Source organism: Saccopteryx leptura, chromosome 10 (assembly GCF_036850995.1).
Source record: "Saccopteryx leptura isolate mSacLep1 chromosome 10, mSacLep1_pri_phased_curated, whole genome shotgun sequence".
In the NCBI taxonomy this organism is placed as follows: domain Eukaryota; kingdom Metazoa; phylum Chordata; class Mammalia; order Chiroptera; family Emballonuridae; genus Saccopteryx; species Saccopteryx leptura.
In genome coordinates, this window is record NC_089512.1 from 60,271,261 (window position 1) to 60,287,003 (window position 15,743).

The window sequence follows — 15,743 nt, forward strand, 5'->3', positions numbered from 1 at the left end:
CTTAGCGCCCGGGCCAACTTTGCTCCAATGGAGCCTTGGCTGCGGGAGGGGAAGAGACAGACAGAGAGGAAGGAGAGGGGGAGGGGTGGAGAAGCAGATGGGCACTTCTCCTGTGTGCCCTGGCCGGGAATCGAACCCAGGACTCCTGCACGCCAGGCCGATGCTCTACCACTGAGCCAACCAGCCAGGGCTTTTTTTTTTTGCATTTTTATTCACCAAATGTTATTTGAGTAGTATTCACCATGAACCTGCAGCTTTCACAAGCGGCCCACCTCTTATCTTGCTGGAGATGGAAGCATACGGGTTGGTTTCAAAGACAATATGATAGATGGTAAAAGCACTCCCTATTACATCTCCCTGGCTGCTACCCGAGGCCTGAAGAAAGGCCTTAGCAGCCAGATGAATTGTTCATTGGATTCAGGATCAGTAAGCTTATCAGACCCTGCAAATGAGCTTAGAGCTGGAGGTCATTCTCAGCGAAGAAAACTGGAACATGTAGGTTAGGTCAAAAGAGGGCTTTGGCTGTGCCTAGAACCCAATGCTACGAGAGCATGGACACATATCACCCACCTCTGGGGAGACAAGGTGCTAGGACAGAAACACTACCTTCCTCTTCAGAAGTAGTGTTAGCATATCCCCAGACCAAATGGACAGAGAAGAGAACTATCTCAAGGCAATGGGGACAAATACTGGGGACTCAGGTGCAGAATTTCACAGGAGGAATCTCTAACCAGGAGAGATGGTGAATCATACCCAGGAGAGCAGGGAAGCTAGGTGCCCACAAGGAGAGAAAGCACAAGCCAGGGCCACGGACGAGGATGCTGGGACACAGTATCTGGTCTATAATACGCACATCAGTATCTGTTAGACTAATGAACAAACAAATGAATGATTGGAAGAGACTTAACATCCTGGTCTGAAAGGTCTGTTAACATCAGCCAAGAAAGACTGTGTGCAGCACTTGAGCTAATTTCACCATAGTCAAAAACGCACTCCTTTGCTTTTAACCCAACTAAACTCAAGCCAATCAATTTATGGCACTTTTGTTTCTGAGGGGTGTATGTCTAATAAAATTACATTACTACCACCCTGCCCCGGGCTGCTTATGAGTGTATCAAGGGCAGAAGGAGGTGTTTCACACTTGGATCCAGGCTGAAAGAGAAGTGGCGCACCACTCTGATGAGGAGGCCAAGCCACGGTGGGCGGAGCGCCCAGGACAGCCTTGCCAAGCTGAAAGGAAGCAGCATCGGAGGGCTGCCTGATGCTAAAAGGCACCACGATTCACACAGGTCTGATACCCTGACGGCACTTTCCCTGCCCAGGAGAAAACAATCCGTGGCTGTGTGCAGCAGCCACGCCCTAGCCTGAGCCTCTGTCCATCTGCCTCGGGGACTAACTTAATCTTCCTGCTTCCTCGATGGCGCAGTCCTTGCCCATCTGTCTTCGTCAAGGAATGAAATTCCAGGTTTTTAATCAAGTCTCCCAATTCCAGAAATGGCCTGATAGCCTGATTCTGCCCAAGTTTCTCTATGTTCTTGACACATTTCATTGATTTCTCTGACATACCTTTCTAGAGATCCTACGTTATCCCCAGTCCTGGAACAAGAAACCAACAGCCTGATCTGCCCTAACTTGCCAGCATTGACTGTACCAACTGAGATCTACTTCTTTAGGCAAATACATCTGTGAGTCTGGCCGGTGACCTGTAGCTTCTGGCTTAGTTCTGAGATCGACCAATGAGCTTGCTCCTCGAGGGATTGAGAAAGAAGGATTCCAAAAGACTGAGTCAGCCCATGAAAAGGTGGTGGGGACATGCAGCATATGGCAAGAGTTTAATGAAGGTAGAGGAGGTTGGGCAAGAGGGGAGAGAAGAACACATGAGAAATAGAAGACAAAGGTCCTGATATCCCTCTCTCCAGATCCAGTCCTGTGCCGCCTTCAACCCTGAAGCTTTTTAACAAATGTCCGGCAGGAGACGCTCTTTTGTGCCTGTTCATCCTTTGGTACATACAGTTCATTTCTGTAGCAATATCTTGCCTTTTTTTCAGAGAATCATATTTTGCCCATTGCTAGACCCTGGGAGACAGGACACAGGCCTAATTAATCAAAATATCTTATTCTTAGCTATCCTACTTCTTACCTACACAGTGATTGGTTCATGGATGGAAATGTGGCAAAATTTGGTGCCATGAGTTTCATGGGGGGACTTTTGATGGAACTACTAGGGAGCAGGCTGCCACACTTCTGGGGTATCTATATTATATATAAATATCCGGGGATGTCAGAAGCTATTTTTCTATCTTATGGTGAATCTTTTGCTTCTAAAGAATAAAATGTCTTTAGGTGAAAGCAAAGCTAAGGGATGGCTAAGATAGAGTCTTAATGATATTTCTTTAATCCCCTGGACCCAGTCAAACCTGATGACATTACATTTTGGTTCTTCAGCTATAAGAGACCAAATATTCTTTCCAAGTAAGAGGAGAGGAGATAGAGAGACAAACTCCTACATGCACCCTGACCAGAATCCACCTGGCAACCCCTGTTTGGGGCCAGTGCTCTGCCCATCTGAGGCTATGCTCGTACCCGAGCTATTTTTAGCACTTGAGGCAGAGGCTCCACGGATCTATCCTTAGCACCCAGGGCTGATGTGCTCAAACCAATCAAGCAATGGCTGTGGGAGGGGCAGAGAGAGAGAGAGAGAGAGAGAGAGAGATGGAGAGGGGGAGGGGTGGAGAAGCAGATGGTTACTTCTCCTGTGTGCCCTGGCTGGGAATTGAACCCAGGACATCCACATGGCAAGCTGATGCTCTACACCTGAGCCAGCCAGCCAGGGCCAATATAGTCTTCTTCTTCCCTTTAAAAACTAGTTTGAATTGATGCAAGAGTCTTGACTCCTGAATATTCCTTTTGGATTCAGTTAGCCTGGGTAGGTTACTATTCTTGACAGCACAGAAACCATCCCTCTCAGTCCTGGCCCCTTTCCCTACTATTATTTACCATATCAGAAAAAAAAGTGTTAAAAGAAGAGCAGACATTTCCTCCTTCAACTACCTTGGTGCCCTTGTAAGTGCCATATGCCCTAGCTGGCCATCTTTTCCAGCCATCTTTCTATCTCATTAAGTTCCTCAGTTTGATTCTTCAAGAAATCATATGCCTTCAGAGGGCAGAAGAGAACAATAGGGGATATTCTGTGGTGAAGAACAGAAGTGTTGTCCATCACTTCCACCCGCGTTCAGGCCAGACCTGAGCTGCATGCTGGAGAAGTGTAGCCTTCCCTCATCCCCAGGAGGAAGAGACGGGCTGGAAAGTAGGCCCCTGCTGCTGCGCTGGGACCCTAACAGCCCACTGTAGGCGCTTAGTACTGGCTGATGAATAAACAATGAGGAATATGTAGAGCTTGGGTTTGTGGGTGATTCGGAGACTCCTTCTTATACCATCAGGAAAAAGAGGAAAACACGTGGAACCTGAAAAGCCAAATTCACTGTTTTCACAGGTGAGCCCTTTCTCTCTCCTGAGAGGAACCTGTTGAGTTCCATCTCTGTAACTCGTACCTTCCATAGAGCGAATGTGTAGTTGATTATGTTTTCTACTCCAAAATATACTCTGTACATAATTATACTGTGCCATTCCTACACCATCCTGAAGTGTGCCAGCTAGTCTGCCAGTAGGGGAAGAAAGGAAGGGGGAGGGGATTTTGCCTGTTAAATTCAGGTCGCATATGGAGTTAGAGGTGTTTTACCCTAAGGATCCACCCAGCAGTTCAGAAATAGGTGAGGAGCAGTGTTTTCCTTGACTGGAAGAAAGAGGTATTTTTACACTGAAAGTCATGTACATACTGGGGTATGCATGACTCTGTTTGCTTAGAGAAAATAGTCATGAAATCTGTTACCACTTGATTGCCCTGGATTTATAATTTTATGATAAAACATGGCTTAGAAATTTACTCTTGAAAATTGTGGAGAAATTGTTCCGTAGTGCTTGTTTAGCTGTGCTCCCAGGCTCTGCACACATGTGCTGCTGACATTATTACACTGGTCAGCAAGCACACAAGTCAAGAAAGAGGTTGTTATGGTCACAGGTAAAAGACAGGTCTGACTGACAAAAGTTTCTTCTTTTCCCTCCCATTGATGGGTGTCTTTAGTCACTGATCAAGTTTTTAAGTTTTAAGCCTTTTATTTTTATTTAATAATAATTTATTTTTTCCCAGAGTGAACCTTTTTTTGCAAGTATTACCTTGTAAAGTTAAAATTTTAATTTCTAAGTGTTTTTTAGATCATTACGGATAAAAATTATGTATATTGATACAATTAACTATTTTTCAATGGGATCAAGGTGTTTTGTTTAAAGGAGTATTATCAAAGTTTCATCAAGGTAAATAATGGGATTAGCAATCAGATTTTGAATTCAACTTCTTAAATACTTTTAATAAAAAGCCAGGCTAACACATTCTTAAATACTTCCTTAATGCTGTATTTCCTTGATGACTGAGATGATGTTTCAAAATCTTATCCTGCCTTGAGGTAATCATTACCAGCGTCAATCATCATGTGGATATACAGTTGTGAGAAAGGCGATGTTTGATAAATGTAGGTCTCTGAGGCCTCTTCTAGGGGATGACTTAGTTTTCAAGGTTTTTGCAACAATATCACCAAGCTGAATATCACCAAACTTGGCAGAATTTGCATGCATATTCTTTATTAGGGTCACAATCTTGGGCAAGTGACTCAACCTCTTTGTGCTTCAGGACCTTCATCCGTAAAATGGGGACTACAATAATCCCTAGCTTTGATGGTTGCTGCAAAGATTACACAAGTTAATACACATAAAACACTGAATAGATATTTGGCACAGGACCAACTCTATTGTTATGGTTATTTTCTCATTAATTTTCAACATGTTACATGACAGGCATATCTTTGGAGAAATCCGTGGCTCCTATTCATAGTAAAATTAGATTTTAGTCAGCATCTAATATTAAAAATAAAATATTTAGAGAAAAATAAGTGTTAAATTTTAAATAAAAGTCAACTCTGAAGTATTAATGCAAAGCAGTTTTCTCTATAAATGTTAGATCTCTAGGTTTCAAGATATGCGGCAATGATAATGAGAGATGAACTCACTAATGTCCTGTAGACTTTGGGATGCTAAGGTAAGCTAAAAAGTGACTGTGGGCATATCATAAAAAAGGGGCCTTTGTGGACAGGATGAAAGCGGTCAAAGAGATGCCAGAAGGAAGGTGTGGTTTGAGGGAGCAGCATGGCCCCACACGCAGGCCCAGGGCCCAGGCCAGGCAACCGGAGTTAGAGCATCAATGTGCTGCCAACAGGTTGGTTGATCTTGGCAAATCATTTAAGTCCCAGTACTTCTATTTTAGCATCTACAGGATGAGAATAATAATAATAATAATAATAATAATAATAATAATACCTCTTTTTCTTCAATCTAAAGTGAAAAAAGTAAAGAATGGGGAGCACTTTAAAAGTTTAGAGTTAAAATGTGTAATTATTTTGGAACAAACATACATGTTTTGTGTAACAAGAAAAGACTGTGTAAACGTTACTTCTTAGGAAAAAAGTTAGTACAGTATGTGAACATATAGAGCTGACCTAATGTTGTAGAAAAACAAGGGGTTAGGCCTTGGAAAACCCCAGTGTTTGAAATGCAAGAGTTGTCACTTAACTATGACCTGGAATTAGTTTCCTAAGTTTCTCAATGCTCAGTTTTTCCAAATGTTACAATTAGGACAAGGCCATACACCCCATAGGATCACTATCAGCAACAAAAAAAGAAGACAAGACACGAACTGTCTGGCACTACGTGTGTGTGTGTGTGTGTGTGTGTGTGTGTGTGTGTGTGTGTGTATGTAACAATACATGATTAGGAGTTAGGGGTACAGATCAAATGTTATCTAAACTGTGATCTGGTATCTACAATCCATGGATAGACATTAAGAGAATAGACAAACTCTTTGAAATTTGTGCATGTGCGTTTTCTAGAGCAAGACTCCCTAGTCATCACGCTTGCTTTCCAAGCCATCCATGACCTTAAAAAGATCGCACATCACCAGTGTAGACAGGACAGTAGTTAGACTGATAGGTACTTTGTTCTCATGTTGCTCGCTACCCCTAACCCAGAGTGTGTAAACAGCCGTCACCTGGAGCAAGACCCTCCCCAATGCAAATACACTCGTTTCTCCTTATTGGTGGAAAACTGAACTGGAAAAGTGCGTTCCTTTGCCAAGCATTACAGTAAATAGTGCTGAAGAGATTTTGGATTTTCTCTTTTAAAATGAGGCTAAAATTTTTGGAAATGTATATACATATATCTCATTTTTTAATAAAATGTAAGTTACAGTGTCAACAACTACTAGTTTTTATAAAAATAAGTGATTTATTTGGCCCATTTTTTCCTTAACAAGGTTGTAGGATATGACATCCTTCACTTTCATCACCACAGTTATTAAGAACAAGACATTCACAAAGGTGTTGGAGACTTGTACCATTTTCCCTAGGATCTATCACAATAAACCTCTAACAGCCAGTCATTCACTTTGAAGCCTTGTCTCCTTTTAATGGATAACCAGTTAGTTATCGTCATTTGTTATATTTGAATTTGCATGTGACACAATCTTGATATCCAGTATCAACTTGATAAAAACATGCATCTTTTTTTGCTACTTCATTTTGTAAGTAATGTCCAATATACTTTCACTATATTTCTGAATGCTGGATAACTCAGAAAAGCAGATTCACAAACAGTTGACTTTCAACATAGGGGAAAGCCCAGCATTAAAGGGGAAAGATGTCTAAGTCAGGCTACTATGATAGGTGGACATTTAATAGTGAATGTTTTAATGTTACAACTTTGCCTTTCTTTCGATCTTTGAACAAGCAGCCTCTCATAGTGAATTTCTGGATTAGGAGAACTCATATAAAATGGGTAGAGGGACAAGCTGACCCCCACAATGCATCTCCCACATTTGCATAGAGAGGCTGGTGAAGGGGAAAGATACATTTCAGGTGTGTATATGTTAAGTATACTTGAGGATCAGTCCAGGAACTCTAGTCTAGTGGAAAATGAGGTCCACATTCCAAACCAATTTCACAATCCCCCCCCCTTTATTTTAATAACAACTTGTTTTTACATAGGGGTTGCCTACTCTGCAATTCCTTAAGAGTGAATTTTTGCTTATTGTGTTTCCAGATAACAAGATGTGCCTGTGTCTTTTTTCTTGCATATCAGTTTGCAGAAAGTAATTGCCCTGCAATTCATAATCCAACCCCTTCACACATTCTTTTCTGTATCATTCCAGTTCGTCATGTCTGAGCTGTCACTTGAGAGCGGATCTTCCTGCTAAAGTCCATTCAAGAAGCATCTTTATCCCTCGCAATGTCTGCTGCAAAGATGGACTGTTTAGACTGATGTAGCAAAACATATACAGACCATCTCTTCCCAAAGCACTCTCATGTTACTTCTTAAAGAAAATAAGTTTTTAAAATAAAGTGGTAGAATTTAGACACATGACTTATTGGGGGGGTATTATTTTGTAAATATAACCTAAAAAATAATAATATTGATAATCTTCTTTTTAACCAAAGCCTTATGTGCCAAATAGTGCTCTAGGCATTTTATATGCATAACCTGTTTTAATCCTTATAAAAAATCCTCCCTGTACCTTTTGTTTTCTCCCAGCAGAATGGAAGTCTCATAAGGGCAGATGTTTTGGGGGTTTTTTTGGTTATTGCTGAATCCCTGGTGCCTAGAACAGTGCCTGAAAGGGAGTAGGCACCCAACCAATACCTGCTGAATAATGAATGAATCCTCATTTTCAGAAAGGGAAATTGAGGCTCTGCCAGGCAACTTGTCTAAGGTTACAGAGGGAATAAGTGACAAATGATATTTCAAACAAAATCTACACTAAAACCTATGGTCTTGAAACATAGGCTCCCTCCCATCCAAGATACACACATTCACACACTCCAGCACATGCACACACCCACACACACACACACACGACGAGGCCGCCCTAGCTCCTTGGTTTACTCAGCTCAGCAGTGGTCAGTTGCTGAAGGAAAGCCCTCCCCAGCCCCAACTTGTTCTTATCCAGCTGAAGTCCACCATGGGCTCCTCTATGGGCAGCGTTCACCTGCCTTTGGTGACCTCCCTGCCTAGTTCTTACCCTCGTGCTACACCCCCTGCCCCCCAAAAGACTTGTTAAACATAACCACCACACCATCTACACCCGCTCAGGAGAGAGAGGCTGTTTGGCAGCAGCTGTGAAAGCTGAACTAAGTTATTTGGAGATTAATCCGCTGCTGAATGTAGTCTTACAAGTATGGCTTTGGGAGAGAAAAAAAAGATAAAAGGAGTTAACACTGCTTGTATAAATGTGAACTTCTATAGAACACAGACACAGGCACACCCACAGTACATTGACTAAAAGTTAAAATATGATTATCAAAGGATAAGAAGGACTTACAACTGTAATGTAAAACATTAAGAAATACGTCCCAGCTTTCTGTGTTCTGCAGGGATAGAAGTGTGCTCTGAGCCAAGGAGAGGGGAAAAAAAAGAAAGATAGCAAATTGAAATATCTTTAGGTAGACTTAAATATAGCTTCAGAGATTATAATTCAGATCAAGGCTAGAGCTCCATTTCAACATTCCTTTACTGCAAGTAATATAACAAAGGCCTGCAAATTGGGAGGTACGTCTGCTAGGGAAGGGATGCTTATCTGATCTCAGCCCATCTTTCTTCATGTTTCAATCCCAGAACAGCTGCCCTCCGCTCTGCTCGGTGAGAAAGTCTGCAGTGGCAGCATGAAGCGCATCAGGCTGAGAGCCCACCGGCTGATGGAGCTCCAGCTCCAACTGAGGCTGCCCCACCATGCATACTGTGCAGAGTGGCCTGGGGCTCCTGGGGGCTGCTCGCAGGTAGCCACCATGCCCCACAGCTCCACAGTGCCCACTTGGACCTTTATGGTGGGAGTAGCAGGACAGAGAGAGATAATGAGATCCAAAGAAGCTGGTGGCTCAAAAGGGTAATGACTGCTTTCCCCCTGGGCCAGGTAAGCTTCTAGAAGCTGGGCATGAGATGGGGGTTACTTTTCCTTTCCCTTACATGTTCATTTGTTCATTAATTTACTCATTCATTCATTCATTCACCTTCCATTCATTCAAATATCAATAGAGCAATACAGCATAATGATCAAATGCACAGACTTGAGGGACAGACTTCAGTGGGACTTCCAGCCTCCTCATGAACTTGTAGTAAGACTTTTGGCAAGTTATTAAGCTTGACTAAGCTTCAGTGTCCTCACCTACATTGTAGGAATAATGGAGTCCACATCTCCTAAGGCCGCTGAGGGGACTGGGAGTTAGTGTAGACAAATCTACACAGCCTGGCTCACAGCAGGTGCTCTGTAAATAGCAGACACTGGCGTGATGATGGCAGGCCCGTGCAAGGCATTAGAGACGCACTACACTGGCTCTTGCCTCCTAGGTCACCTTGAAACAATCTCTAGGGAAAGCTCCTAGGGAGAAAGAGGGACCAGGACCTACAGTGTGTCTACCAAAAGAGGACATCATTATCCCACTTCCAGGTGTCAGGGACCTGGCTGCTGTGGTCCGAGCATCGGGAAAGGGCTGGAGCTCACAGAGGGCTCCCAGGGGCCGAGGGACAGAAGTTGTTTCTCTCTTCATGCTCCTTCAGAAGAGAGCCTTTGTGGGTCACTGGATGGGACCAGCAGAGAGGGAATAGGAGTGGGGCGGGGAAGCAACATGCATGGCCAAGACACTGAAAGCTTGCCACTCTCTGCCACTGATGAGCAGAGCAGAGTAAAGGAGGACCCCATGATCTTGATGTCTCAGAACCTCAGACTGATCTCCGAGGGTAGGCTCCTGAGTACATCCTGAGGGACTCAAGTTCTGTGAGGTGTTCCCCTTCAGAAGCATTCCAGGGTCATCTCCATAAATGCATCTGTGTCATGCGTCGGACTCGAACTCCCCCTTGGAGTCTGGTAGTGCTCCAGCCCAGGAAGGCTCTGAGAAGTCCTGCAACAGTCTGTTGATGACGTCTGCTTCAAAATTATTCGAAGTAACTTTATAATAAAGCCTATGTCCCAGCCCTGTTATTTCACACCTAAACAAGAGCAGGTCCAGAGTGAAGAAGGAATGTCCTCAAGGTCAAAGAGTCAGTCAGGGCACCCCGAACCCCAGTTCTAGCTCTGGTGAGTGGCTCTTCGCCCACTTTCACAGTTCCTCCCAGAGGCAGAGCTGGATGTGCTGCTGCTCCTCGGAGTAAGTGGTGACAATCCTGACACTTCTGTCAAGCAGAAGTCATTCAAGGTGACTGCCTTTTAACACACTACTGAAAACAAACCGGAGAAGTTCTCTCTGAAATGTCTGATGGGGAACAGATTTTAAATCCACGTCTTTGGAAGATAAGCTGTGGGTGAGGAGGCAGAGAAGATAGGACGGGGGAAAGCACAGAGTCTGGCGTCCTAGGTCCCGAGTCCTGGCCCGGCCCTTCCACTGCCCAGCTGGCCGCACGTGTTTACTCTTTGAGCCTCGGTTTCCTCATTGTGAAACAAAAGGATGTGTTGTCTTTTGTTTCTACCTACGTATGTTCCTAAAGAGAGCGCTGGTGAAATCCAGGGTGACTGCCTGGCATTCTGGCGGGCAGCCCACCGCCACCCCTTCCATCCTTACCTTTGAGATTTGTATGCTTCTCTGCTTCCTCTTTCAACTAGTTCAGCACTCTCCCGCTCAGCAGCCCCCCGGGGCTCCCCAGTTCTCCTACAAGGACATTCAGCCTACTTACTCCAGACAACCGGCCCTGTGCAAACGGGCTGCTGCTGCCCACCTGTCCCTCTCCTCTGCCCCCTCCTCTCCTTTGTGGCCCCTGACCACCACCACGGGGCTCCTTCTGTGCAGGCACCTCCTCAGCCCAGGGGTCACATTCCCACAGCCACCTTGCAGACCATTTTCTCGGAGTCAGTGTCCTCACCTGGAGGCTTTCCCCCACATCACCTCATTTCCTTCTTCATGCTTATCACTAAATAAAATCACCTTACATATTCATTTATTTACCTGTTTGATTTCTGATCCCTCCCAGGAGAATGTAAAATCCCCAAGAGCAGAATATGTTTACTGCTTTATTTTTACTACTTCTTTACCTGCCATAAAGACATAAAAAATTTTTTTTTTCAATGAAACGATTGAATGAATGCTCTCCTGAGGAAAAGCTTGCTTCCCCTTCAAGACCCAGGTCAAATAAAGCTCTTTGAATCATCTATGCAGAACCGAAAAGCCACCCTCCTTATATCCCCAGAGCCTCTGTCTGTGCCTCTCAGAGGACAGCAAAGGCAACTCTGCCCCACTGCTTTGTGGGCAGGGAACTGTCCTGGCCGTCACTGGAGGCTGGCGCTCTGCAGGTCCCATGCTGGGAGAATTCATAAATTGTTCTTCTGGAACCAAAATGTCTCTTTATATTCACATAATCATGGATTTTTTGCCTCTCTAGAAAAGATCAGCCCCAGGAGTTTTAATGGTTACATTTAAATTGCTTACATCTTTGTGTCCATGTGTATCCCCCACGAGAAAGATCAGGAAGCCAAGAGGTCCAGTGGAAAGAGCGTTTAGCGGAGGCCTAGACTCCTGGATGTGAGGCTCAGGCCCCGCCAAGGGACCCTGAGCTGGTCTGCTGCCTCTCTGAGCCTTCGTTATCTCTTTATCAGATGGAATGGATTTAAAAACATGGCATCTGAATAGCTGCCCAGTCCTCATTTGTTTTGACTTTGTGGCCCTTTCCACAAATATATTTCATTGATAAGGGATATATCTGATAGGTGTAGTCCAACAAGTATTTGTCCAAGAAAATCTTATACTAAGAGAAATAGGAAATCATCCACTGAGCTCCAATTGGTGTTTTAATTCAGACTCAATCTGCCATGTACCAAATGAAGTGATTTTCATACCTGTTAAAGGCTTAAGGCTTTTCACAGACTGCAAAAAACTCGAAGTCACAACAGCTCCCAAGCCTATTGCATTTCATTTTACCCAGCCTCGCAGATTAGCTTCAGAGCTGCTTGGTCAGCAAACATTTCTGTTGGCCTGGAAAAGCTCTTCAATTTTTCCCAATCAGTACCGACCAGGACTGCAACACCACAGCTACGAGAAGAGGGATAAGCCATTTTCCATTCCTGTGAACATTTCAGGGCTTGGAGCCTGCCTTTTTTCAGATTCTGTGGGCCTTTGCTAATTTGTATGACAGCTTCAATGTAAATAGGACACATCTGCATGGGTTAAAAAAATAGCCACTCGTTGTAAAGGGCAGTGTACTGTGTTTATTTATCATCCACAACTGGAAATCGGGTTCTGTTTCTGGTCTAGAACAGATGATAGTTTGCAACAACCTCCAAGGCATTTTGGAATAGTTTTAGTTGACTATTGACTTTAAAAATAATTTTACATTCATTTTATTTTCCACAATTCTTTCTCAAGTACTGTGCTGGGAAAAGACAATGAGCATGTGTAAAGGGCAATGCCCACAGGGTGTGTATCTCACGTCTGGGCACACACACCTGGCAGACGGCAGCTGTCTGCTGGGCATCACACGCCTCCTCCCATTCCTAACAAGCTCTACATGCTGAGGGTGTCCTCAGTGCCGGGCAAGGCTTCAGAGGCTTTCTCTCCTCCTGTCTTCTCAGTGATGCTAGGAAGTCCATGTCATCATTTGCTTTGGGAAATGAGGACACAGAGCCACAGAGAAAGTTAAGCACACTAAGACTGAAAGGATGGAAGTCAGTCGGTGAGCCACGGCCTGTATCCACACTCACCCTATAGCATCCTGCGGGAGCCTCACACTTATATGCCAAGCAGGGCTGCTGGTCAGGGAATGCACACAAGTCTAACATTAAATCTTGGCCCGTGGGTGAAGGAACTCGTTCAAGAAAACTAACTCAGGTATAGAAGTGACATCTAGTTTTATTTAGACAGCTGATTATCTCTCTTGAATTTTATTACACGTTATGCTCACACACACAGACATTTCATGTAAATATACATATATATATGTATATATATATACATATATATATCCAAAATCACTATTTCCATAATCACTTTTTTATGGCTTCCTCTATTCTTCACTTTGATTCTACTGAATTTAAGAGGTAAGATAATCAAAGAGTATCCCACCACAAACAGTAGGAGCAGCAGTCAGCCAGTGACATCTTTGATTGCTTGCAAAGGCTGGCAACTTGGGAAGCACTCTGCGAAGTCACCTTGAAAACTAACAAATTACTGTAATCAAAAGAGCACCACAGAACAATGACAAAGATTATACTGATCTGGAAAGATGGCCAAGACTCATGAAGTGTGAAAGGGGGGTAATTTATAGAGTACAAGCTCATTCCTTGTAAAAATGTGTGTGTTTGTGTGTGCACGCTAAAGTCTGGAAGAATATCTGAAGGACAAAGAGGGTTGGATTTGAGGGCGCTGAAGAGGGAACATTCATTTTCTTTACCTCACGCATCTCTAGTCTGCCTTTTTATGAGCATATATTTTTACTTGAAAGAGCAATAAAGATGACATTTAAAAGTGCTCCCAGCCAGCTGATGCTGGCAGCCCACGCCCATCAGGGAGCTCTCTGTGGTGATTCCTGCTATTGGGGCGACATCTGCTTTCCTGGGCCATCTACCCTCCAGCTGCAGCTCTACCTCGGAGTGCTGACTTTCCTGGGATTGTAGGGCTGGCTAACCCAGCTGCAATGCATGGAGCATCTTTCTGGGTGATTTCAGCCATCCCTATCTCTCTCCTCTTCCTGGCTACACAGCCCCCTGGCCTCGCCGTCAGCATGCAGCAGGGACAAAGTAGCTGGGAACTTTGCGCACCCCAGACAAGGGTGCTGGGCTTAGCCCTTTGATGAGAAAGGTTGGTCCAGAGGAGATCAAGAGGAACACACAGGCCTCAGCTCCTCCACTGAGCAACCCTCCAAACTCAAGTCTGCCTTTGCCCTTGGGCTGCCCAGCCGAGCCAGCAGTACTGAGCCAGCGACACTCATATGAAGAACTCGCTTGCCTGGTTTTTCAGGAGCCATGCTCCCTAGCCTAGCTGCAGGACACACATCGGGTGCTGGGTGGCAGCAACTGCCAATCAAACGGCTTTTCCGTGTGAGCCTAAACTCCCCCCCCCCCATCCCGGAGCTTTGAGAATGTGGTTTTCAATCTGACTTTCATGTTTCAGGGCTGAAGTTTCAAGGACGCATCTGGACAAAATATGCTTTCCATATAGGCCAACAATTTATTTATTTATTGCTTATGACATTGTACTTGGCAGCTAAGGAGATATAAAGCAATTTGAACCACTCTGCAGAAAACGGTTGCAGAGTTGCCACTGGAGACCCCAGTAGAAGATAATGGAGGAGAACGGAATCCCGTAGATCTTTCTATAATTGACAAGCAGATCCTCGAGAGGCAAGCGCGGTGAGCAGGCATTCCTGTCAGGAGCTCACATCTCTTTCCAGCCTTGACTCCTGCTTTGGCACAAGCAGGAGACCAGAGCCATGTGCTGGAAGCTGCATCTGATGGGACAAACGAAGCCATTGTGAAGGCTTTCAGCACCCACCCCTAATGGCGGGGGTACACGGAACATCGTGAGGGGTCTCTCAAGCTGGCGCTGACTTCTGCCCCCCCCTGCTCCCACAGACATTGAGCTGTCCCATCTACCTCCAACTGCTGACCCTGGCCTGCCTTTGCCCCAGGGCTCCTCTGGCCCCACCCCAAGCCCACCCCATGTAGGCGCATGCCAGGTGAGGAGTACTGATGTCCTAGGGCAGCCCTCAGCCAGAGACTGACCCCTTGTCCCTCACCCTCCAGCAGGTGACTCTGACGCATGTGCCGAACACTGGCAGTCCCTTGCAGGAGTAAGTCCTCGTCACCAGTCCCCACCTAAGGACTTGACCACACCCCATGCTGGCCACCTTCCCATCCCTGCCCCACTGTCCAGTGCCCTATTGATGTTTTCTGGTATCCCATCCCGAATCAATGTTTGTACTGCATCCTTGCCGTGGGATCTGCTCTGAGGGAAACTCAGACTCAGACACCCTCCCCACCCCCAAGCCTGCCTGGTTTTCAAGGTACAGCTGTTAAGTTAAAGTTCCAGCAGTTTCTGTTGCATGGGTTGGTTGCTTGGCCTGAAGAGTCTTTAAAAGAATTCAATTTAGTTGCTCTCATGTAAAAATGGGATATTCCACAAAGAAATCTAGATTCTTGGCTTTTCTTGGAAAATGCACAGATACAGGCAGACTGGGCTGGAGTTCCCTGATGACACATGAGTCTTGAGCTTATTGGTGATCCTCTCTAGCCGGCTGACTCTCTGCCCAGTCAGTGCCACCTGGCCCATTTCCCTCATTGAAAGTATCAGTCTGAATCCTGTGGACAGTTGAGTGGCCAGCCTATCTGTAAGGCCAGATGCTCTCTTTCTCATCAGGAAGTAGCCCTGCCTTCCTGATGACCTGTGTCACTGTCCTGGACACACAGGCCTGGACTGTATATGGAAAAGTAGGCAACCAGAGTGGCGTGCTCTGCCAGAGGATGCAATGACGTCAGTGATGGGAGAGCGAATGAGCGCAACTGTGTCAGGTGCCTGCTGAACCTTTCCATTCTTCTTTTCTTTCATTTTAGTCCTCACAGCCATTCTGAGGAACATCCTGCTACTATCCTCACATTTTACATGAGGAAA

General features: G+C 45.0%; 1 protein-coding gene across 3 annotated transcripts in view; it reads right to left on the reverse strand.

The window, feature by feature from the left end:
- ERC2 (ELKS/RAB6-interacting/CAST family member 2) overlaps nucleotides 1–15,743 on the reverse strand; it is a 1,061,162-nt gene that overhangs the window by 129,326 nt on the left and 916,093 nt on the right. The window contains exon 21 of one of the 3 annotated variants that reach the window (XM_066351702.1): nucleotides 14,426–14,583. The exons of the other annotated variants lie outside the window; for them this stretch is intronic. The gene's annotated coding sequence lies outside the window, so the exon portion shown is untranslated. Of the gene's footprint in view, nucleotides 1–14,425; nucleotides 14,584–15,743 lie in introns of those variants that run through there. 3 annotated transcript variants of the gene reach the window in all.